Genomic DNA, 23833 nt, shown 5'->3' with positions numbered 1-23833 from the left:
CTTTAAACTGTTTGTAGCCTTCATTTTACTCAACACACAGGATAGCCAATATTTGGCTAAAGCAACTTTTCAAGAGTGGGAAAATATGAGCCATGTTTGGCTTTGGCGTGCTGTAAGCTTGGCAGGTTTCTCCAAAGTTAGTTAGGAAGGTCTTTCATTGTTCTTTGGGAATCAATATTTTCATTCCCCTGAGTTTTGGCTAGTATTTGGAGGGAAATGAGAATGAGAATGATGTGGTGTTGCAGCTTCAACAGCTCTAACTGGTTTGGGTCCTCCTTCTCTTTTTCTGATCTGCTTTTTCTCAGCAATCTCCATTCAATTAAGCTTCAAATGAAGGTCCAACCACTCTCTTAGCTTAGCTCCAGCTTCTTGAGATGAGATGCTAAACAGGCTTTCTGCATTCTAGTGAGGAATATCCTGCAGAAAACACCTTTATAGCCTTTGCCTTCCTGACAGGGTTGGCATGCCAGTACTTTATACTACTTCCCAACTGACTGTCTTAGCTCTATCTCAGTGGTTCTCAACCTTTATAGTGCTGCGACCACTTTAATACAATTCCCCACGAAGTGGCGACCCCAACTGTAAAATTATTGTTGCAGCGATCTCAGCATGCCTCAGCAGCCGCAGAAGGGGCAAAAAAAGTGGCAAACTGTTTATTTTTTAATTTATCGCGCCTGAAGCCATATTGGCTAACGATATGATCTGCTTGCGAATTAAGTTTATCGCACCTGAAGCCAGATTAGGCTAATGATTGGGAGTGATTGCTTGTGGAGTCAACCATTGGAGCGTGATTCTTCGACTTGCAAGTATACTTCCCATATTTCTGATGGTCTTAGGCGACCCTTGGTAAATCGTCATTCGACCCCAAATGGGGTCGCGACGCACAGGTTGAGAACCGCTGCACTATCTAGTAAAGGGGGAGGGGAGGAAGGGGAGGTGGTAGGGGAAGGAGCAGCAGAAGGAGGAGGAGGAGGAGAAGGAGGAAGAATGGAAGAGGGAAGGAGAAGGGGAGGGATAAGGGGAAAGGGAGAGTGGAAGGAGGAGGAGGAGGAGGAGGAGGAGGAGAAGAAGAAGAAGAAGAAGGAGAAGGAAAAGGAGAAGGAGAAGGAGAAGGAGAAGAAGAAGAAGGAGAAGGGGAAGAAGGAGAAGGAGAAGGAGAAGAAGAAGAAGAAGAAGAAGAAGAAGAAGAAGAAGAAGAAGGAGAAGAAGAAGAAGAAGAAGAAGAAGAAGAAGAAGAAGAGGAAGAAGAGGAAGAAGAAGATTGTTTCTAAGTTTACTTGCCTGTGCAGAAATAGCTACTGGCCTTTAGGCCCACTTGCTTCCCCTCTCCCCCACCTCCAGTCCTTATCAAGCCATTTCTTTCTCCTCACCAGTCCTCTGAGAAAGGATTGAAGGGAAAAATCCTCAACCATGCAAGTCTGGCTTTGGTAGTCAATAACCAAATCGCCAAAAAGGCTTTAAGAGTTGTAAACTTAATCTTGCATAGCTTCTTCTCCAGAAAGATTACACTACTAACCAGAGCATACAAAACATTTGCTAGACCAATTCTCGAATACAGCTCGCCTGTCTGGAACCCACACCTCATTTCAGACATTAATACAATTGAGCGTGTCCAGAAATATTTTATAAGAAGGGTTCTCCACTCCTCTGATCACAACAAAATACTTTATGCCACCAGACTTGAAATCCTGGGTTTAGAAAATTTAGAACTCCGCCGCCTTCGGCATGACCTGAGTATAACTCATAAAATCATCTGCTACAATGTCCTTCCTGTCGAAGACTACTTCAGCTTCAATCGCAACAATACACGAGCACACAATAGATTTAAGCTTAATGTTTGCTTAAAACTCACTTATTCATCTGCGCTGGACTGGGTTAGTTTTTTAAGTCTATGGGTTTTTAATGGATTTTTATTTTTAAATTTTTAATTGTGGCCAATTTAATAAGTTTTTTAATTGTATTTTAATCGTATTTATAGTGTATTGTGTACTTTTTACTTGGCTGTGAACCGCCCTGAGTCCTTTGGGAGAAGGGCGGTATACAAATTTAAATAATAAATAAATAAATAAATAAATAAATAAATAAATAAATAAATGTTCTCCAATCTTGATTGCAGAAAATATGACTTCAGTAACAGAGTTGTTATTGCCTGGAATGCACTACCTGACTCTGTGGTCTCTTCCCAAAATCCCCAAAGTTTTAACCAAAGACTATCTACTATTGACCTCAACCCATTCCTAAGAGGTCTGTAAGGGGTGTGCATAAGAGCACCAGCCTGCCTACCGTTCCTGTCCTAATGTTCCCTTTGATTGTATCCAATTCTTATAGTTATTTTTTTTTATTTGCATTTTTATCCCGCCCTTCTCCGAAGACTCAGGGCGGCTTACACTATGTCAAGCAATAGTCTTCATCCATTTGTATATTATATACAAAGTCAACTTATTACTCCCAACAATCTGGGTCCTCATTTTACCTACCTTATAAAGGATGGAAGGCTGAGTCAACCTTGGGCCTGGTGGGACTTGAACCTGCAGTAATTGCAGGCAGCTGCTGTTAATAACAGACTGCCTTAGCAGTCTGTGCCACCAGAGGCCCATGCTTATATTTATATATACTGTTGTGTTTGACAAAATAAATAAATAAATAAATAAAAAATAAAAATAAATAAACAGCCAAGCTAGATAGTACTAAAAGGCCATGGATCAACTTCAGTATTTTAAAATGAAATCAACTTGATTAAAGGTGTCAATAAATAAATAAACACTCTCTGGCTTGCCTTCTAAAATAACATCCTCCATGACATTTGTTTGACTCCAATCTTGACCTTCTTTAAAAGAGCATTTAAATTTTGACCATATCCCCAGGCATCGCATAAAAAGGGAGCTAGGCCTTTTTTGTGTAACATGGCTCTTTTCAAATTATGAGAAGTAGTTTTAATCAGATATCTATTTTTCTTTTCTTTTCAAATTATTTTAAGAACATATGGCTGGCATTATCATAACGGTTTCACGCGGGTTTATATATTTAATTTTATTTATGTTTTTAAACTTAGATGTGCCCATCACTCAACGAATCTACATGCTTCACAAATTCAAATATTTAAAAAAAAAGGGAATCTGTATAGTAAGAGACTCTGAACAATAAAATATAACAACAAAAAACCTAAATAAGAATCAAAAAGAAACCCACACGATTTAGGGATGGTCATCACTCACCTTGGTAATGTCTTGGGTAAAGAAGAAAAGGTTCAAAACCCTTCAAGAAAAGAAAACATCTGGGGGTCCATCTAGATCTCTCAGGGAATCTTGTCCATTTCTTTAGGAGTTATGTCTCCTCCCAGATCATGCCACCAGACTGTCCCTCAGGCACCTTGACCTCCCCTGACCAGGTAAGAACACATCTCAGCAATTTTATCCTCCATGTAGCCTAAATAATACTCCCAGAAGCCCAGCAGATGTTCTGAAGGTCTCTCCCTAACCATTAAGGACCAGGTCACTCTAAACCAGTGGTTTTCAACCTTTATAGTGCTGCGACCCCTTTAATATAATTCCCCACGATGTGGCGACCCCAACCGTAAAATTATTTTCTTTTTGAATTTATCGCGCCTGAAGCCGTATTGGCTAGCGATCTGAACTGCTTGCGATTGCCTTGAGGACGGAGGCATTAAAGCGGAGACTCCTCCCCTATTAAGTTTATCGTGCCTGAAGCCAGATTAGGCTAGCGATTGGGAGTGATTACAGCTGGCTTGAGAGGGAGACATCAGAGCAAAGATTTCTCTCTTTTTTAATTCATCGCTCCTGAAGACGAATTCGGCTAGCGATTTGAAGAGCCTGCAGCTGGCTTGTGGAGTCAACCATTGGAGCGCGATTCTTCGACTCGCAAGTATACTTCCCATATTTCCGATGGTCTTAGGCGACCCCTGGCAAATCATCATTCGACCCCCAACGGGGTCCCGACCCACAGGTTGAGAACCGCTGCTCTAAACGCAGCTGTTGTTTGGCAATCAACAGACACAACGAGGGTGGGAAAATATTGCTATTTCACCAACTTTTTCACCGTGTGGTAATCCCTAACATGGGGTCTTACATGTTTTCCATTAGAATTAAGTTCAGTGGTGGAATTCAATTTTTTTTTACTTCTGGTTCTGTGGGCGTGGCTTGATGGGCATGGTGTGGCTTGGTGGGCATAGCTTGGTGGGCGTGGCAGGAGAAGGATACTGTAACCGCCCTGAGTCCTACGGGAGATTGTGCGGTATATAAGTATGATTAATAAATAAATAATAAATACAATCTCCATTTCCAGCCCACTCCAGGGGAAGGATGCTGCAAAATCCCCATTCCCTCCCTACTCCTGGGGGAAGGACATTGCCACATCTCCATTCCCATCCCACTCTGGGACCAGCCAGAGGTGGTATTTGCCGGTTCTCCGAACTACTCAAAATTTCCGCTACCAGTTCGCCAGAACCTGTCTGAACCTGCTGAATTTCACACCTGCTTTAGTTTCAGTAAGATATGGCAGATAACATCACGGATAAGAGCAGACTTATTATGCATCAACCTGGCATTCAAAAGGAAGAGCCAAAGCCCAGAGCCATCAAGAATCTGGTAGCCAGACACTGAAGCCAAGAGCCATACAATGGGACAACCTGGGAGTAGCAAACCATATATCACCATGTATGGCCCACTTCTACCTGTCACTATCAGGATATCCTACCTACCTACTCAGATCCTCTCTTTCACTCAAACCTCAAGTTAATATTTATAGTCCAAGATGTACATGCCAATATCCAACCTCCCCCAACTATTTATCCATATATACCAGTAACACAGGGACTCTCACAGAGACACACTTACCAAACACTCGGAACAATTTGGGGGAGGCTTTACACAATGGGACACAGTGGCTCAGTGGCTAAGAGGCTGAGCTTGTCGATTGAAAGGTTGGCAGTTCAGTGGTTCGAATCCCTAGTGCCGCGTAACGGGGTGAGCTCCTGTTACTTGTCCCAGCTTCTGCCAATCAAACAGTTCAAAAGCATGTAAAAATGCAAGTAGAAAACTAAGGACCACCTTTGGTGGGAAGGTAACAGCGTTCCGTGCACCTTTGGTGTTTATTCATGCCGGCCACATGACCAGGGAGACATCTTCGGACAGCGCTGGCTCTTTGGCTGTGAAACAAAGATGAGCACCGCCCCCTAGAGTCGGGAACAACTAGCACATATGTGCTAGGGGAACTTTTACCTTTTACACAGAGCCTCAGAGATGGAAAGGCCAAAGGGGTCCCATTCCACCAACTACATCCACAGAAAAAAGAAGAGGGACCATAAGAAACACCCCAAACCAGATTCTGGGTGGGGGCTGGCAAGAAATCAGGTCATACCACCCACCATGCTGTGGGCACTGTCACTGTCACAACTGCAGATCTCACAGCCCACTGATTATTTAGTAAAATAAGAAGCTTCAAAATACAAAGAACCTGAGTGTCTTACATGAAAGTGGAAGGGCAACACAGAGAGTGTCAAGGGAAAAAAAAGAAAGAAAACTTGTATTCACCCTTTAAATTTATCCCTATTTACCTAATGATACATTACATAGGCTGTAACTTTCCAGGCAGCTCTAACCCAAACACTGATATTGCTAAACAGATAGAAAAATTCACTTCAGGCCAAGCAATTTCGAAAATTGCCAAACAGGTCCTACTCTTAAACTTAGGCAAGTTTCAAGATTACTGATTTGCTCCCTTGGTGTTAGAAGACAGGCAGCACTAGAGTTAGGGGTGGGCTGCTGGGGGTTCGCAGGGGTTTGGGAGAACCTCTAGCTAAGATTCTGTGCAGTTCGGCGAACCCCCAAATCCCATTCCTGGTTGGCCCCGCCCACCCCACCCCACCCTACCTCTCTCAGGAGTCCCCACACCAGAGGTGGGTTTCAGCAGATGTGACCAGTTCTGGAGAACTGGTAGCGGAAGTTTTGAGTAGTTCGGAGAACCGGTAGTAAAATTTTTGACTGGCCCCGCCCCCATCTATTCTCTGCCTCCCAAGGCCCAGCTGATCGGGAGGAAATGGGGATTTTGCAGTAACCTTCCCTAAGATTGGGGAGGGAATGGAGATTTTATAGTATCCTTCCCCTGCTATGCCCACCAAGCCACGCCCACCAAGCCATGCCCACCAAGCCATGCCATGCCCACCAAGCCACACCCACCAAGCCACGCCCACTGAACCTGTATTATTATTATTATTATTATTATTATTATTATTATTATTATTATTATTATTATTATTAATAATAATAATAATAATAATAATAATAATAATAATAATAATAATAATAATAATAATAATAATAAAAATTTTATACCGCCCTTCTCCCGAAGGACTCAGGGCGGTTTACAGCCATAATAAAACTACAGCAATATACACATAAAACCATAGTTTAAAAAACTTATTATACAAATGGCCGAATTAAAACATTTAGAATAAAACCCCAAATTTTAAAATGTTAAAACATTAAAACTAATTAAAATCCTATTAAAATCCTATGCCAGTCCTGTGCGAACAAACAAATAGGTCTTCAGCTCTCGGCGGAAAGTCCGAAGGTCCGGCAGTTGCCGAAGTCCAGGGGGAAGTTGCCGACATTGCTTGGCGGACGGCACCCTAAGGAGCCCCTCTCTGTGCGAGCGTACAGGTTGGTGGGAGGCATTTGGTAACAGCAGGCGGTCCCGTAAGTACCTTGGCCCTAAGCCATGGAGCGCTTTAAAGGTAGTCACCAACACCTTGAAGTGCACCCGAAAGACCACAGGTAGCCAGTGCAGACTGCGCAGGAGAGGTGTTACATGGGAGCAATGTGTGGCTCCCACTATCACCCGCGCAGCTGCATTCTGAACCAACTGGAGCCTCCGGGTACTCTTCAAGGGGAGCCCCATGTAGAGAGCATTACAGTAGTCCAAGCGAGAGGTAACCAGAGCATGAGTGACCGTGCATAAGGTCGAGGAAGGGGCGCAACTGGCGAACCAGGCGAACCTGGTAAAAAGCCCTCCTGGCGACGGTCGTCAAATGATCTTCGAAAGTGTCCATCCAGGAGGACGCCCAAGTTGCGCACCCTTTCCACTGGGGCCAATGATTCGCCCCCAACAGTCAGCCACGGCTGCAGCTGACTGTACCGGGGTGCTGGCATCCATAGCCACTCCGTCTTGGAGGGATTGAGTTTGAGCCTGTTTCTCCCCATCCAGACCCGTACAGCTTCCAAACACCGGGACAGCACTTCGATGGCTTCGTTGGGATGGCCTGGGGTGGAAAAGTACAGCTGCGTGTCGTCAGCGTACAGTTGGTACCTCACCCCAAAGCCATTGATGATCTCACCCAGCGGCTTCATATAGATGTTGAACAGGAGAGGCGAGAGAATCGACCCCTGCGGCATCCCACATGTGAGGGGCCTCGCGGTTGATCTCTGCCCTCCTGTCAACACCGTCTGCGTCCGGTCAGAGAGATAGGAGGAGAACCACCAATAAACGGTGCCTCCCACTCCCAAACTCCCTAACCGGTGCAGCAGGATACCATGGTCGATGGTATCAAAAGCTGCTGAGAGGTCTAATAGGACCAGGGCAGAGGAACAACCCCTGTCCCTGGCCCTCCAGAGATCATCAACCAATGCGACCAAAGCCGTCTCCGTACTGTACCCGGGTTGGAAGCCAGACTGGAACGGGTCTAGATAGACAGATTCCTCCAGGTATTGGGGTAATTGACGTGCCACCACACTCTCAACAACCTTCGCCACAGAGCGAAGGTTGGAGACAGGACGATAATTTCCTAAAACAGCCGGGTCCAGGGAGGGCTTCTTGAGGAGGGGCCTCACCACCGCCTCTTTCAAGGCAGCGGGGAAAACACCCTCCATCAGAGAAGTATTTATAATCCCCTGGAGCCAGCCTCATGTCACCTCCTGTGTGGCCAGCACCAACCAGGAGGGGCACGGGTCCAATAAACATGTGGTGGCATTCAACCGCCCCAACAACCTGTCCATGTCCTCGGGAGTCACAGGGTCAAATCCATCCCAAATAGTCTCAACAAGACGTGTCTCCAGCCCCTCACCTGGATCTACCCACTGTTAAGTAAAAAAATTTGAAACCCACCACTGCTCCACACAGCCCATTTTTTATTTTATTTTATTTATTTATTTATTACATTTTTATACCGCCCTTCTCCCGAAGGACTCAGGGTACAGCCAACGATAAAACAAAATATATATAATTAAAACAACATTTAAAACATAGCAAATTATAAAGGCTGATAAATTAAAAATTTAGATTTTAAAATTTTAAAATATTAATAAACCCCAAATTTAAAATTCTACACTATTATGCCAGTCCCGCTTGAATAAATAGGTGTGTTTTAAGCTCACGACGGAAGGTCCGAAGATCAGGCACTTGACGTAGGCCAGGGGGAAGTTCATTCCAGAGCATCGCTGCCCCCACAGAGAAGGCCCTACTCCTGGGGGCCGCCAGCCAACACTGTTTGGCGGACGGCACCCTGAGAAGACCCTCTCTGTGAGAGTGTACGGGTCGGTGGGAGGCAAAGGGTAACAGCAGGCGGTCCCGTAAGTACCCGGGTCCTAAGCCATGGAGCGCTTTAAAGGTGGTAACCTTTTTAGATGCAGGTAAGTTCAGGGCACATGTGGAGGCTTGAGGAGGGTGAAAAACAGACTTACCAGAAGTTCATAGGGCCTCCAGAGCCTGGGGAGGCAGTTTTCACTCTCCTGGAGGCTCAAGGAAAGCCTCCGGAGCCCAGGGAGGGCAAAAATACCCCCTCTGCAGTGGTGCAGGAGGCCAACTAGGCCACACCCACCATGGCCACACCCAACTAGCAACCGGGTAGAGAACCCCTTGCTAAAATTTTTAAAGCGTACCCCTGACTAGAGTTAAGTGTCATCAGTGGTGGGTTTCAAATTTTTTTACTACCGGTTCTGTGGGTGTGGCTTAGTAGGCGTGGCATGGCTTGGTGGGCATGGCATGGCTTGGTGGGCGTGGCATGGGAAGGTTACTGCAAAATCCCCATTCCCTCCTGATCAGCTGGGACTCGGGAGGCAGAGACTAGATGGGGGCAGGGCCATCTATTTTATTACCAGTTCTCCGAAATACTCAAAATTTCTGCTACCGGTTCTCCAGAACTGGTCAGAACCTGCTGAAACCCACCTCTGAGTGTCATCAACCCAGAATATCACCAAACTCTGGGTGAACTTCCCAAACAGTCTCTGAGGACAAGAAAAAGAGCAGAATTCAGTTTCCTAGGTGTTGAATTATCTTCCTTCAGCATCACTTTCTGAATATGTCTAGACTAAAATGACCACAACAGCTCCAGTGATGTATGTGAGATTTTTCACTAGCATGGTTCCCCCCCCCAGCTACCTTTCCTCACAGGGGTAGTTCTGAACAAATTGCTTCTCACTGTGATTATCAACATCCTTTGAGATCTTTTCTGCTACTTCTGCAGCAGCAGCCGCCTTTGATGTAAACATCGGACTGAAGCAACAGGAAAGAAATCTTGCATCAGAAAAGTACATGATAAATACCTCATGTCATACTTTACATGGCACACATTTTGGAATAGGCAGGGGCCTTACTTTCCTTTCAACTGAAGCGGGGTTTGTCTGAATCAGACAAGCCACTGGCATTTTCATCCTATTAGAATTCTTCAATCTCTCCTTCTCCTCCTCCTCCTCCTCCTCCTCCTCCTCCTCCTCCTCCTCCTCCTCCTCCTCCTCCTCCTCCTCCTCCTCCTCCTGTCTTCTTCTTCTTCTTCTTCTTCTTCTTCTTCTTCTTCTTCTTCTTCTTCTTCTTCTTCTCCTCCTCCTCCTCCTCCTCCTCCTCCTCCTCTCCTCCTCCTCCTCCTCCTCCTCCTCCTCCTCCTCCTCCTCCTCCTCCTCCTCCTCCTCCATCAGGAAGGGCACTGAATCAGTGCCCTGAATCAGGCCTATGATTTATGGAGCTCCTGCTTCTGATGAAGCTGGTGTCCCAGCCAGTCACTGGGGAGCTTAGAATGAAGTGCCTGCTGAACTTTAAGAACCAGGACGGAAAACATCCACTGAGCTATTACAAACCGGGAGACCATCTCATTGGTATAGTCGTCTCTGCATCAAAGTTATCACCTGTAATGCTGCCTTTCCACATGGCTCCTTACAGTCAGTCTCGCATGTAAGTCATTCAGTGAGATGGAGTTGCACTCCCTCCATTTGCAGTTTTAACACTCTTATTTTCTACTTATTTCACTTTCTCCTAAATTGCAGGGCCTGTCTAATTTCTTGAATCATGCTGATTTCCATTGTTTCCCTCTTTTTTTCTGGGCAAGGTTCAAATTGGGGCAGAAAAAAAAGAAACTCAAAAGAAGTCCAGATTATTTTCCTCTCCCCATTCAATCCTGCCTTCATCATTTGAAAACTGGCTTCTTTTTTAAAGTAGTGATTGAAATGGTTGTGGTTTATTTATTTATTTTATTTGTCAAGTGTGTATAAGATAACAGATATAAGTATAAACATGATTGCTCTTTAGAAGATCAGATCCTGACGATGAAATTCAAATACTTTGGACACCTAATGAGAAGGAAGCACTCACTGGAGAAGAGCCTAATGCTGGGAAAGATTGAGGGCAAAAGAAGAAGGGGACAACAGAGAACAAGGTGGCTGGATGGAGTTACTGAAGCAGTAGGCGTGAACTTAAATGGACTCCAGAGCAGGGGTCTCCAACCTTGGCAACTTTAAGACTTGTGGACTTCAACTCCCAGAATTCAACCCTCCAGATTCTGGGAGTTGAAGTCCGCAAGTCTTAAAGTTGCCAAGGTTGGAGACCCTGCTCCAGAGGATGGTAGAGGACAGGAAGGCCTGGAGGAACGTTGTCCATTGGGTCACGATGGTCAGACACGACTTCGCAACTAGCAATAAAGTATTTTGGCCCTGATCTAACCCCAAATATCACTCTATATTCTTCATTGTTTTTCCAGATCAGTGATGGAACTGCTTCAGAGGCTCTGAGTGATAGAAGTCATTTTCCTTTTTTCCATCGGCTGCTCCCTAAAGAAGGCATCGAGTATCCAGGAATTGTCCAACTGCTCCTCCATTTCAGATGGACACTGATTGGTCTCTTTACTTCAGACACAGAAAAAGGAGAGAATTTCATGAGGACTTTTACCCCTATGCTCATCAGGAATGGAATTTGTGCTGTCATTTTGCAAAGATTCTCCATGACTGGACATACGGCACTCCTTATGGATGCCATCTCCAAGTGGAGACAAGTCAATGTTTTTGTTCACTTCATAGAATATGTTAACATTTGGGACAGAATCCTTTATTTCCATTTAACACTTGAAAATTTGCCAGGACCCATTGAAGAGAAAGTCTGGATCATGGGAGCCCTTGAGCATTTGATAATGAGTCAGGAGAGACTTTTCAAACATGTCCACAGTATTTGGACCTTTGGTTTTCAGGAAAAAGAAAGGCCAAAAGATGATGACTTTGAAATCACTTTCTTTCTGATACCTTTAATCGAAGATCACTATTTACATTGTTCTTTTTCAAAGCATGCCTCTTCTGTCAAAGGCCGGAGAAGATGCACCCAGAAAGCACCACTGGAGACCCAAGAGGAAAGGGAGAGAATATGGATCCGATATCATCGCCATTTCTACAGTGTCATGAAGACTCTGGCCCATGTCTTGAATGTTGCATATTCCTCCAGATCCAGAAGGAGAAGGAAGGAGGGTGAAGAGAGTTTGGGGGCTTCATGGCTTCAGCCCTGGCAGGTATGTGATCCTGACAACGATCCATCAAACTTAGGTATGTTTATGGAGGATTCCAAAGGAGAAGAAGGGGAAACACCTTGACCTACCTCTGCTACAAAAGGCCAACAGGTTTGGCTAATCTAATCTCTTCAGGCATAATGTTCCAAGGAGCAAGATCCATGACATATACTGTATTTTTCGGAGTATAAGATGCACCAGGGTATAAGACACACCTTAGTTTTTGGAGAGGAAAATAGGGAAAAAAATTCTGCTTACCAGGTATTCATCTGGCTAGTGTCCTTAGTCTGGTCAGCTTCAGAACATTATTTCGCTGGTTTTGAGTGCGTGCACGCTGGGTTGGGGATAAAAAAACAGCTTCTAAAGCACAGCTGAACTTCGGAGAGAGAAGCAATGAGAAAAGCAGGCGAAGCGCAGAAGATCGCTTTGCTCTCTAGCACCTCATTAGGGCTGAAAAACAGCTTCTAAAGCACAGCTGATCATTAGTGGGAGCAGCAATGAGAAAAGCAGGGTAAGCGCGGAAGATTGCTTCACTCACTAGGGCGTTGTTAGGGCTGAAAAAAAGCTTCGGAAAAGCTACATTCAGAATATAAGACGCGCCCAAATTTTTAGCCTCTTTTGGGGGGGGAATGCATTTTATACTCTGAAAAATAGGATATATATTCATATTAAACATTGCTAATTTTAAAAGGATGTGTTCAATTTTAGATAGGTATAGGTTTGTGATTAGTATCATAGAGTTTTACTTTCACAGATCTCAAAGAAGTCCTGAGACCATCTAGCCCAACCCCTCCACTCTGCAAGAATCCTGGTTAATGTTTCCATGACTGATGGCTGCTTGATGTTTGTATTAAGACCATCATGAAAGAGAAACTGAACTTCTCTGGTTACACTGGTTCAAGTTCTTAAACTGCTCTTTCGTTTAAGATGTAAATGAAGTCTCAATCACACAGGCCAAAAACATCTAAAAAGGTTAAACCATGGCAACTGCACCAAAGTTTATTGAACTGAGACATTTTGTTACTCATCCAAGTAACTTCTCCAATCAAAATGAAAAAAATTAAGTTAGGCAGAGAGGCAGAGTCATTGGAATGTATTAACTCTTACCATAACAACTGCAAGAATTTCTCCCCAAAACGTAAGACTTTATTATTTCATCGTGCGGGACTGGCCTAAGCGAAAATTTTAAATTTTAAATGGAAATTTTAATTGGGTTTTATGTCAGTCTATGACCGTTTTAGCTTGATTCGGCCTATTTTAAATATTTGGTCTTAATTCTGTTTTTAAATTTGTTGTTCGTGTTTTGTGTTGGTTTTATTATGGCTGTAAACCGCCCTGAGTCCTTCGGGAGAAGGGCGGTATAGAAATTAAATTATAAATAAATAAATAAATAAATTGAAAAGTTACAATACATCTGAATATTTGAAGAAGTTACTTAGATGAGTAACGAAATGTCACAGTTTAATAAATTTTAGTTCAGTTTCTATCATTTAACCTTTTAGATTTCTTTTTAAAAAATTCCTCTCCTTCAACCAGAATCTCTTCTTTTGTATCTAAATTCATTCCCCCCCCCTTCGCAATCTGGAATAACAGTGAGCAGATCTTCAGCTTCTAGTAATTATTTACCAGAATAATAATCCAAAGCACCTGAGGGTAGAACAAGAAGCAATGGATGGAAACTGATCAAGGAAAGAAGCAACTTAGAACTAAGGAGAAATTTCCTGACAGTTAGAACAATTAATAAGTGGAATGACTTGCCTGCAGAAGTTGTGAATGCTCCAACACTGGAATTTTTTAAGAAAATGTTGGATAACCATCTGACTGAGATGGTGTAGGGTTTCCTGCCTGGGCAGGGGGTTGGACTAGAAGGCCTCCAAGGTCCCTTCCAACTCTGTTGTTATATGATATGATATGACATGATATGATATGATATTTCAATTATTAGAAGAGAGCTATCTTCTCCCTTCTCCAACTAAAAGATTGTGAAAGTCAGAACAGGTGCTTGCAGAATCCTTCTGTTTTTCAGTTCCTGAAGGCCAACGTAGTTCTTCTCCTTGTTGTCTTTCCTCAAGATTAAGAGCAGCTTCTTTGATCTCTTTATTTTATTTATTTATTTTGTCGAGTACATATTAGACAATATATAAGTATAAGCATGAATTGAATAATAAAATGAATACAATTAAAGGGAACATTAGGACAAGGCTGGTGCTCTTATGCATGCCCCTTACAGACCTCTTAGGAATGGAGTGATATGTCTTAGGTTAAAGTTTTTGAGGTTTTGGGATGAGACCACAGAGTAAGGTAGTGCATTCCAGGCATTGACCACTCTGTTGCTGAAGTCATATTTTCTGCAATCGAGTTTGGAGTGGTTCACCTTAATTTTGTATCTATTGTGTGCTCATGTATTGTTGTGGTTGAAGCTGAAGTAGTCATTGACATAGGACATTGTAGCAGTTGATTTTATGAGCTCTGCTCAGGTCATACCGAAGGCAGCGTAGTTCTAAATTTTCTAAACCCAGAATTTCAAGTCTGGTGGCATAAGGTATTTTGTTGCGAGCAGAGGAGTGGAGGACTCTTCTTGTGAAATATTTCTGGACACACTCAATTGTATTAATATCGGATAGGCAGTTTGGATTCCAGACAGATGAGCTGTATTCAAGAAATGGTCTAGCAAATGTTTTGTATGGTCTGGTTAGTAGTGAAATATTACCGGAGAAGAAGCTACGCAAGATTAGGTTTACAACCCTTAATGCCTTTTTGGCGATGTTGTTACAGTGGGCTTTGGTGCTTAGATCATTTGATATGAGTACTCCAAGGTCCTTCCAACTCTTTTGTTATATCATATCATATCATATCATATCATATCATATCATATCATATCATATCATATCATATGATATGATATGATATGATATGATATGATATGATATGATATGATATGATATGATATGATATGATATGATATGATATGATATGATATGATATGATATGATATGATATGATATGATATGATATGATATGATATGATATGATATGATATGATATGATATGATATGATATGATATGATATGATATGATATGATATGATATGATATGATATGATATGATATGATATGATATGATATGATATGATATGATATGATATGATATGATATGATATGATATGATATGATATGATATGATATGATATGATATGATATGATATGATATGATATGATATGATATGATATGATATGATATGATATGATATGATATGATATGATATGATATGATATGATATGATATGATATGATATGATATGATATGATATGATATGATATGATATGATATGATATGATATGATATGATATGATATGATATGATATGATATGATATGATATGATATGATATGATATGATATGATATGATATGATATGATATGATATGATATGATATGATATGATATGATATGATATGATATGATATGATATGATATGATATGATATGATATGATATGATATGATATGATATGATATGATATGATATGATATGATATGATATGATATGATATGATATGATATGATATGATATGATATGATATGATATGATATGATATGATATGATATGATATGATATGATATGATATGATATGATATGATATGATATGATATGATATGATATGATATGATATGATATGATATGATATGATATGATATGATATGATATGATATGATATGATATGATATGATATGATATGATATGATATGATATGATATGATATGATATGATATGATATGATATGATATGATATGATATGATATGATATGATATGATAAGATATGATATGTTATGATATGATATGATATGATATGATATGATATGATATGATATGATATGATATGATATGATATGATATGATATGATATGATATGATATGATATGATATGATATGATATGATATGATATGATATGATATGATATGATATGATATGATATGATATGATATGATATGATATGATATGATATGATATGATATGATATGATATGATATGATATGATATGATATGATATGATATGATATGATATGATATGATATGATATGATATGATATGATATGATATGATATGATATGATATGATATGATATGATATGATATGATATGATATGATATGATATGATATGATATGATATGATATGATATGATATGATATGATATGATATGATATGATATGATATGATATGATATGATATGATATGATATGATATGATATGATATGATATGATATGATATGATATGATATGATATGATATGATATGATATGATATGATATGATATGATATGATATGATATGATATGATATGATATGATATGATATGATATGATATGCCAACTCACATCTAGTTTACTAGGATTAGTACTTTGAGATTATTCTCAAAAATATTTTTATCAAGTTTGCTGTCCCTCATCCTTCTTGCTTTGTATTTCATTGTGTTCCTTCAGAATGAAAAACTTGGCACTTTTCTCTCTCTTAAATTCCATTTGGGTATTTTTTTTCCCCAATTCATTTTGGTAAACCAACAAGATTTGTTTTGAGTTTTACATCTGCTTCTAAGTCAGGGGTGTCAGACACGTGGGCCAGATGCATCATGTGTTGGCTCCACCCCCACCTGGTTTAGCGAAGTGGGGGGGGGGCAAGTCCTGATACATCACATGACGCCGCCGTGGGTTTGTGAGTTTCACACCCCTGTTCTAAGTTATACATTAAGAAACTACAAACAAAACCTTAAAGAAAGATCTACATAATAGCTGCCATCCATTTGTTTTTATACAAGCTATATTTAGAATAGAATAGAACAGAATTCTTTATTGGCCAAGTGTGATTGGACAAAAAAGGAATTTGTCTTGGTGCATACGCTGTCAGTGTACATAAAATCTTTAGAATAGAATGAAATGAAATGGAATGGAACGGAATGGAATAATAGAAAAGCAGGCGAAGCGCAGAAGATCGCTTTGCTCTCTAGCACCTCATTAGGGCTGAAAAACAGCTTCTAAAGCACAGTTGATCATTAGTGGGAGCAGCAATGAGAAAAGCAGGGTAAGCGCGGAAGATTGCTTCACTCACTAGGGCATTGTTAGGGCTGAAAAAAAGCTTCGGAAAAGCTACATTCAGAATATAAGACGCGCCCAAATTTTTAGCCTCTTTTGGGGGGGGGGGAATGCATTTTATACTCTGAAAAATAGGATATATATTCATATTAAACATTGCTAATTTTAAAAGGATGTGTTCAATTTTAGATAGGTATAGGTTTGTGATTAGTATCATAGAGTTTTACTTTCACAGATCTCAAAGAAGTCCTGAGACCATCTAGCCCAACCCCTCCACTCTGCAAGAATCCTGGTTAATGTTTCCATGACTGATGGCTGCTTGATGTTTGTATTAAGACCATCATGAAAGAGAAACTGAACTTCTCTGGTTACACTGGTTCAAGTTCTTAAACTGCTCTTTCGTTTAAGATGTAAATGAAGTCTCAATCACACAGGCCAAAAACATCTAAAAAGGTTAAACCATGGCAACTGCACCAAAGTTTATTGAACTGAGACATTTTGTTACTCATCCAAGTAACTTCTCCAATCAAAATGAAAAAAATTAAGTTAGGCAGAGAGGCAGAGTCATTGGAATGTATTAACTCTTACCATAACAACTGCAAGAATTTCTCCCCAAAACTAAGACTTTATTATTTCATCGTGCGGGACTGGCCTAAGCGAAAATTTTAAATTTTAAATGGAAATTTTAATTGGGTTTTATGTCAGTCTATGACCGTTTTAGCTTGATTCGGCCTATTTTAAATATTTGGTCTTAATTCTGGTTTTAAATTTGTTGTTTGTGTTTTGTGTTGGTTTTATTATGGCTGTAAACCGCCCTGAATCCTTCGGGAGAAGGGCGGTATAGAAATTAAATTATAAATAAATAAATAAATAAATTGAAAAGTTACAATACATCTGAATATTTGAAGAAGTTACTTAGATGAGTAACGAAATGTCACAGTTTAATAAATTTTAGTTCAGTTTCTATCATTTAACCTTTTAGATTTCTTTTTAAAAAATTCCTCTCCTTCAACCAGAATCTCTTCTTTTGTATCTAAATTCATTCCCCCCCCCTTCGCAATCTGGAATAACAGTGAGCAGATCTTCAGCTTCTAGTAATTATTTACCAGAATAATAATCCAAAGCACCTGAGGGTAGAACAAGAAGCAATGGATGGAAACTGATCAAGGAAAGAAGCAACTTAGAACTAAGGAGAAATTTCCTGACAGTTAGAAGAATTAATAAGTGGAACGACTTGCCTGCAGAAGTTGTGAATGCTCCAACACTGGAATTTTTTAAGAAAATGTTGGATAACCATCTGACTGAGATGGTGTAGGGTTTCCTGCCTGGGCAGGGGGTTGGACTAGAAGGCCTCCAAGGTCCCTTCCAACTCTGTTGTTATATGATATGATATGATATGATATGATATTTCAATTATTAGAAGAGAGCTATCTTCTCCCTTCTCCAACTAAAAGATTGTGAAAGTCAGAACAGGTGCTTGCAGAATCCTTCTGTTTTTCAGTTCCTGAAGGCCAACGTAGTTCTTCTCCTTGTTGTCTTTCCTCAAGATTAAGAGCAGCTTCTTTGATCTCTGTATTTTATTTATTTATTTTGTCGAGTACATATTAGACAATATATAAGTATAAGCATGAATTGAATAATAAAATGAATACAATTAAAGGGAACATTAGGACAAGGATGGTAGGAACGCTGGTGCTCTTATGCATGCCCCTTACAGACCTCTTAGGAATGGAGTGATATGTCTTAGGTTAAAGTTTTTGAGGTTTTGGGATGAGACCACAGAGTAAGGTAGTGCATTCCAGGCATTGACCACTCTGTTGCTGAAGTCATATTTTCTGCAATCGAGTTTGGAGTGGTTCACCTTAATTTTGTATCTATTGTGTGCTCATGTATTGTTGTGGTTGAAGCTGAAGTAGTCATTGACATAGGACATTGTAGCAGTTGATTTTATGAGCTCTGCTCAGGTCATACCGAAGGCAGCGTAGTTCTAAATTTTCTAAACCCAGAATTTCAAATCTGGTGGCATAAGGTATTTTGTTGCGAGCAGAGGAGAGGAGGACTCTTCTTGTGAAATATTTCTGGACACACTCAATTGTATTAATATCGGATAGGCAGTTTGGGTTCCAGACAGATGAGCTGTATTCAAGAAATGGTCTAGCAAATGTTTTGTATGGTCTGGTTAGTAGTGAAATATTACCGGAGAAGAAGCTACGCAAGATTAGGTTTACAACCCTTAATGCCTTTTTGGCGATGTTGTTACAGTGGGCTTTGGTGCTTAGATCATTTGATATGAGTACTCCAAGGTCCTTGTCAGAGTGAGGGTCATCTACAAGGTCATGTCCACTTAACTTGTATTTTGTATTCTGATTCTTTTTGCCAATGTGTAAGACAGAGCATTTGTTGCTTGAGATTTGGAGTTGCCAATTTTTTGACCATTCGCTTCGTTGTCTTCCTTAAAGCTGATCCAGATTTTCTTCAATATCTTCTTCAAGAGGTTCCTGCAAGGCAGTCTTGAACTTGAGTTGGGTCTTCCCAAACCAATACTTTGACTTCCTGAGGTTTTCATGACTGTATTTACCTTCTTGCCATAAGCATCACACAGCCAACTCACATCTAGTTTACTAGGATTACTACTTTGAGATTATTCTCAAAAATATTTTTATCAAGTTTGCTGTCCCTCATCCTTCTTGCTTTGTATTTCATTGTGTTCCTTCAGAATGAAAAACTTGGCACTTTTCTCTCTCTTAAATTCCATTTGGGTATTTTTTTTCCCCAATTCATTTTGGTAAACCAACAAGATTTGTTTTGAGTTTTACATCTGCTTCTAAGTCAGGGGTGTCAGACACGTGGGCCAGATGCATCACGTGCTGGCTCCACCCCCACCTGGTTTAGCGAAGCGGGGGGGGGGGCAAATCCTGATACATCACATGCCGCCGCCGTGGGTTTCTGAGTTTCAGTATACATTAAGAAACTACAAACAAAACCTTAAAGAAAGATCTACATAGTAGCTGCCATCCATTTGTTTTTATACAAGCTATATTTAGAATAGAATAGAATAGATTTTTTTTATTGGCCAAGTGTGATTGGACACATAAGGAATTTGTCTTGGTGCATACGCTCTCAGCGTACATAAAATCTTTAGAATAGAATGGAATGGAATGGAATGGAATGGAATGGAATAATAGAATAGAAAAGAATAGAATAGAACAGAACAGAACAAACAGAATAGAATAGAACTGATTTTTTAATTGGCCAAGTGTGATTGGACACATAAAGAATTTGTCTTGGTGCATAGGCTCTCAGTATACTAAAATATTTAGAATAGAATGGAATGGAATAATAGAATAGAAAAGAATAGAATAGAATAGAACAGAACAGAACAAACAGAATAGAATAGAACTGATTTTTTTATTGGCCAAGTGTGATTGGACACACAAGGAATTTGTCTTGGTGCATATGCTCTCAGTGTACTAAAATATTTAGAATAGAATGGAATGGAATGGAATGGAATGGAATAATAGAATAGAATAGAATAGAATAGAATAGATTTTTTTTATTGGCCAAGTGTGATTGGACACATAAGGAATTTGTCTTGGTGCATACGCTCTCAGTGTACATAAAATCTTTAGAATAGAATAGAATGGAATGGAATGGAATGGAATAATAGAATAGAAAAGAATAGAATAGAACAGAACAGAACAAACAGAATAGAATAGAACTGATTTTTTTATTGGCCAAGTGTGATTGGACACATAAGGAATTTGTCTTGGTGCATACGCTCTCAGTGTACTAAAATATTTAGAATAGAATGGAATGGAATGGAATGGAATGGAATGGAATGGAATAATAGAATAGAAAAGAATAGAAAAGAATAGAATAGAACAGAACAGAACAGAACAGAACAGAACAAACAGAATAGAATAGAACTGATTTTTTTATTGGCCAAGTGTGATTGGACACACAAGGAATTTGTCTTGGTGCATATGCTCTCAGTGTACTAAAATATTTAGAATGGAATGGAATGGAATAATAGAATAGAAAAGAATAGAACAGAACAGAACAGAACAGAACAGAACAGAACAGAACAAACAGAATAGAATAGAACTGATTTTTTTATTGGCCAAGTGTGATTGGACACATAAGGAATTTGTCTTGGTGCATATGCTCTCAGTGTACTAAAATATTTAGAATAGAATGGAATGGAATGGAATGGAATGGAATAATAGAAAAGAAAAGAAAAGAATAGAACAGAACAGAACAGAACAGAACAGAACAGAACAGAACAGAACAAACAGAATAGAATAGAACTGATTTTTTTATTGGACAAGTGTGATTGGACACATAAGGAATTTGTCTTGGTACATATGCTCTCAGTGTACTAAAATATTTAGAATAGAATGGAATGGAATGGAATGGAATGGAATGGAATGGAATAATAGAATAGAATAGAATAGAATAGAATAGAATAGAATAGAATAGAATAGAATAGAATAGAATAGATTTTTTTTATTGACCAAGTGTGATTGGACACATAAGGAATTTGTCTTGGTGCATACGCTCTCAGTGTACATAAAATCTTTAGAATAGAATAGAATAGAATAGAATAGAATGGAATGGAATGGAATGGAATGGAATGGAATGGAATGGAATGGAATAATAGAATAGAATAGAAGAGAAGAGAACAGAAGAGAACAGAACAAACAGAATAGAATAGAACTGATTTTTTTATTGGCCAAGTGTGATTGGACACACAAGGAATTTGTCTTGGTGCATATGCTCTCAGTGTACTAAAATATTTAGAATAGAATGGAATGGAATGGAATGGAATGGAATGGAATAATAGAATAGAATAGAATAGAATAGAATAGAATAGAATAGAATAGAATAGAACAAACAGAATAGAATAGAACTGATTTTTTTATTGGCCAAGTGTGATTGGACACACAAGGAATTTGTCTTGGTGCATATGCTCTCAGTGTACTAAAATATTTAGAATAGAATGGAATGGAATGGAATGGAATGGAATGGAATGGAATGGAATAATAGAATAGAATAGAATAGAATAGATTAGATTTTTTATTGGCCAAGTGTGATTGGACACACAAGGAATTTGTCTTTGGTGCATATGCTCTCAGTGTACATAAAATCTTTAGAATAGAATAGAATAGAATAGAATAGAATCATAAGTTACAACACTTAATGATAGTCATAGGCTACAAATAAGCAATCAGGAAACAATCAATATCAATATAAATCATAACGATACAAGCAACAAAGTTACAGTCATGCAGTCATAAGTGGGAGGAGATGGGTGATGGGAACGATGAGAAGATTAATAATAGAATAGATTTTTTATTGGCCAAGTGTGATTGGACACATAAGGAATTTTCTTGGTGCATATGCTCTCAGTGTACTAAAATATTTAGAATAGAATAGAATGGAATGGAATAATAGAAAAGAATAGAATAGAACTGATTTTTAATTGGCCAAGTGTGATTGGACACATAAGAATTTGTCTTGGTGCATACGCTCTCAGTGTACTAAAATATTTAGAATGGAATAATAGAATAGAACAGAACAAACAGAATAGAATAGAATGGAATGAATGGAATGGAATGGAATAGAATAGAACAGAACAGAACAAACAGAACTGATTTTTTATTGGCCAAGTGTGATTGGACACACAAGGAATTTGTCTTTGGTGCATATGCTCTCAGTGTACATAAAAGAAAAGATACGTTCATTAAGAATCATAAGTTACAACACTTAATGATAGTCATAGGCTACAAATAAGCAATCAGGAAACAATCAATATCAATATAAATCATAACGATACAAGCAACAAAGTTACAGTCATGCAGTCATAAGTGGGAGGAGATGGGTGATGGGAACGATGAGAAGATTAATAGTAGTGCAGATTTAGTAAATAGTTTACTTTCACATTCAAATGTGAAAATAGTAGGTGGGATAAGAAAACAAGATTGTTGCTTTTAAATTTTCCGGATGTTCCCATTCTAGTTCCATCCTTTCCTGGAGAAAAACGATTTTTGGAATATTTCCCAGAGAAAACTATATTTGGATGAAAATGGAGATGTAGGAGCCGATCTGAAAATCATTAGTTGGGTGGTTGCCCCTGAGGAGGATCCCATTCACAAAGAACTTGGGAGTTTTGAAAGACAGAGACTTATCATCAACCAAGAAACTCTATCATGGTTAAAGTTGCTCAACAAGGTGAGGAAAGTATTTGTGTCTTTTCTCCTTTTTCCAGAGCCTTAAAACCTATTTCAAGTGACTAAGCCTAGTCAAGAAGATGGATGACTTTCCTTGACAATTAAAGGTGGGGAATAGAAACCTCATAGTTTTAACAGATTAACAGAGTTGGAAGAGACCTTATAGGTCATCTAGTCCAACCCCCTGCTCAAGCAGGAGGCCCTACACCATTTCTGACAAATGGCAGTCCAATCTTTTCTTGAAAGTCTCAAGTGATGAAGCTCCCACAACTTCCGAAGTTCTATTGGTTCACTGTTCTCACTGTCAGAAAGTTCCTCCTCTTTTCTAGGTTGAATCTCTCTTTGGTCAGTTTCCATCCATTGTTCCTTGTCTGGCCTTCAGGAGTTTTGGAAAATAGCTTGACCCTATACTCTCTGTTGCAGCTCCTCAAGTATTGGAAGATGGCTATCATGTCTCCCCTGGTCCTTCTCTTCACTAGGTCCTTCTCCCCTGGTCCTTCTCTTCACTAGGCTAGCCATGCCCAGTTCCTATGTTTTAGTCTCCAGTCCGCTAATCATCCGGGTTGCTCTTCTCTGCACTCTTTCTAGAGTCTCAACATCCTTTTTATATCGTGGCGACCAAAACTGAATGCAATATTCCCAGTGTGGCCTTACCAAGGCATTATAAATTGGTATTAACACTTCACGTAATCTTGATTCTATCCCTCTGTTTATGCAGCCCAGAACTGTGTTGGCTTTTTTGGCAGC

This window comes from Ahaetulla prasina, chromosome 2 (assembly GCF_028640845.1).
Source record: "Ahaetulla prasina isolate Xishuangbanna chromosome 2, ASM2864084v1, whole genome shotgun sequence".
NCBI classification, from domain to species: domain Eukaryota; kingdom Metazoa; phylum Chordata; class Lepidosauria; order Squamata; family Colubridae; genus Ahaetulla; species Ahaetulla prasina.
Note: the sequence above shows the minus strand (reverse complement) of the source record.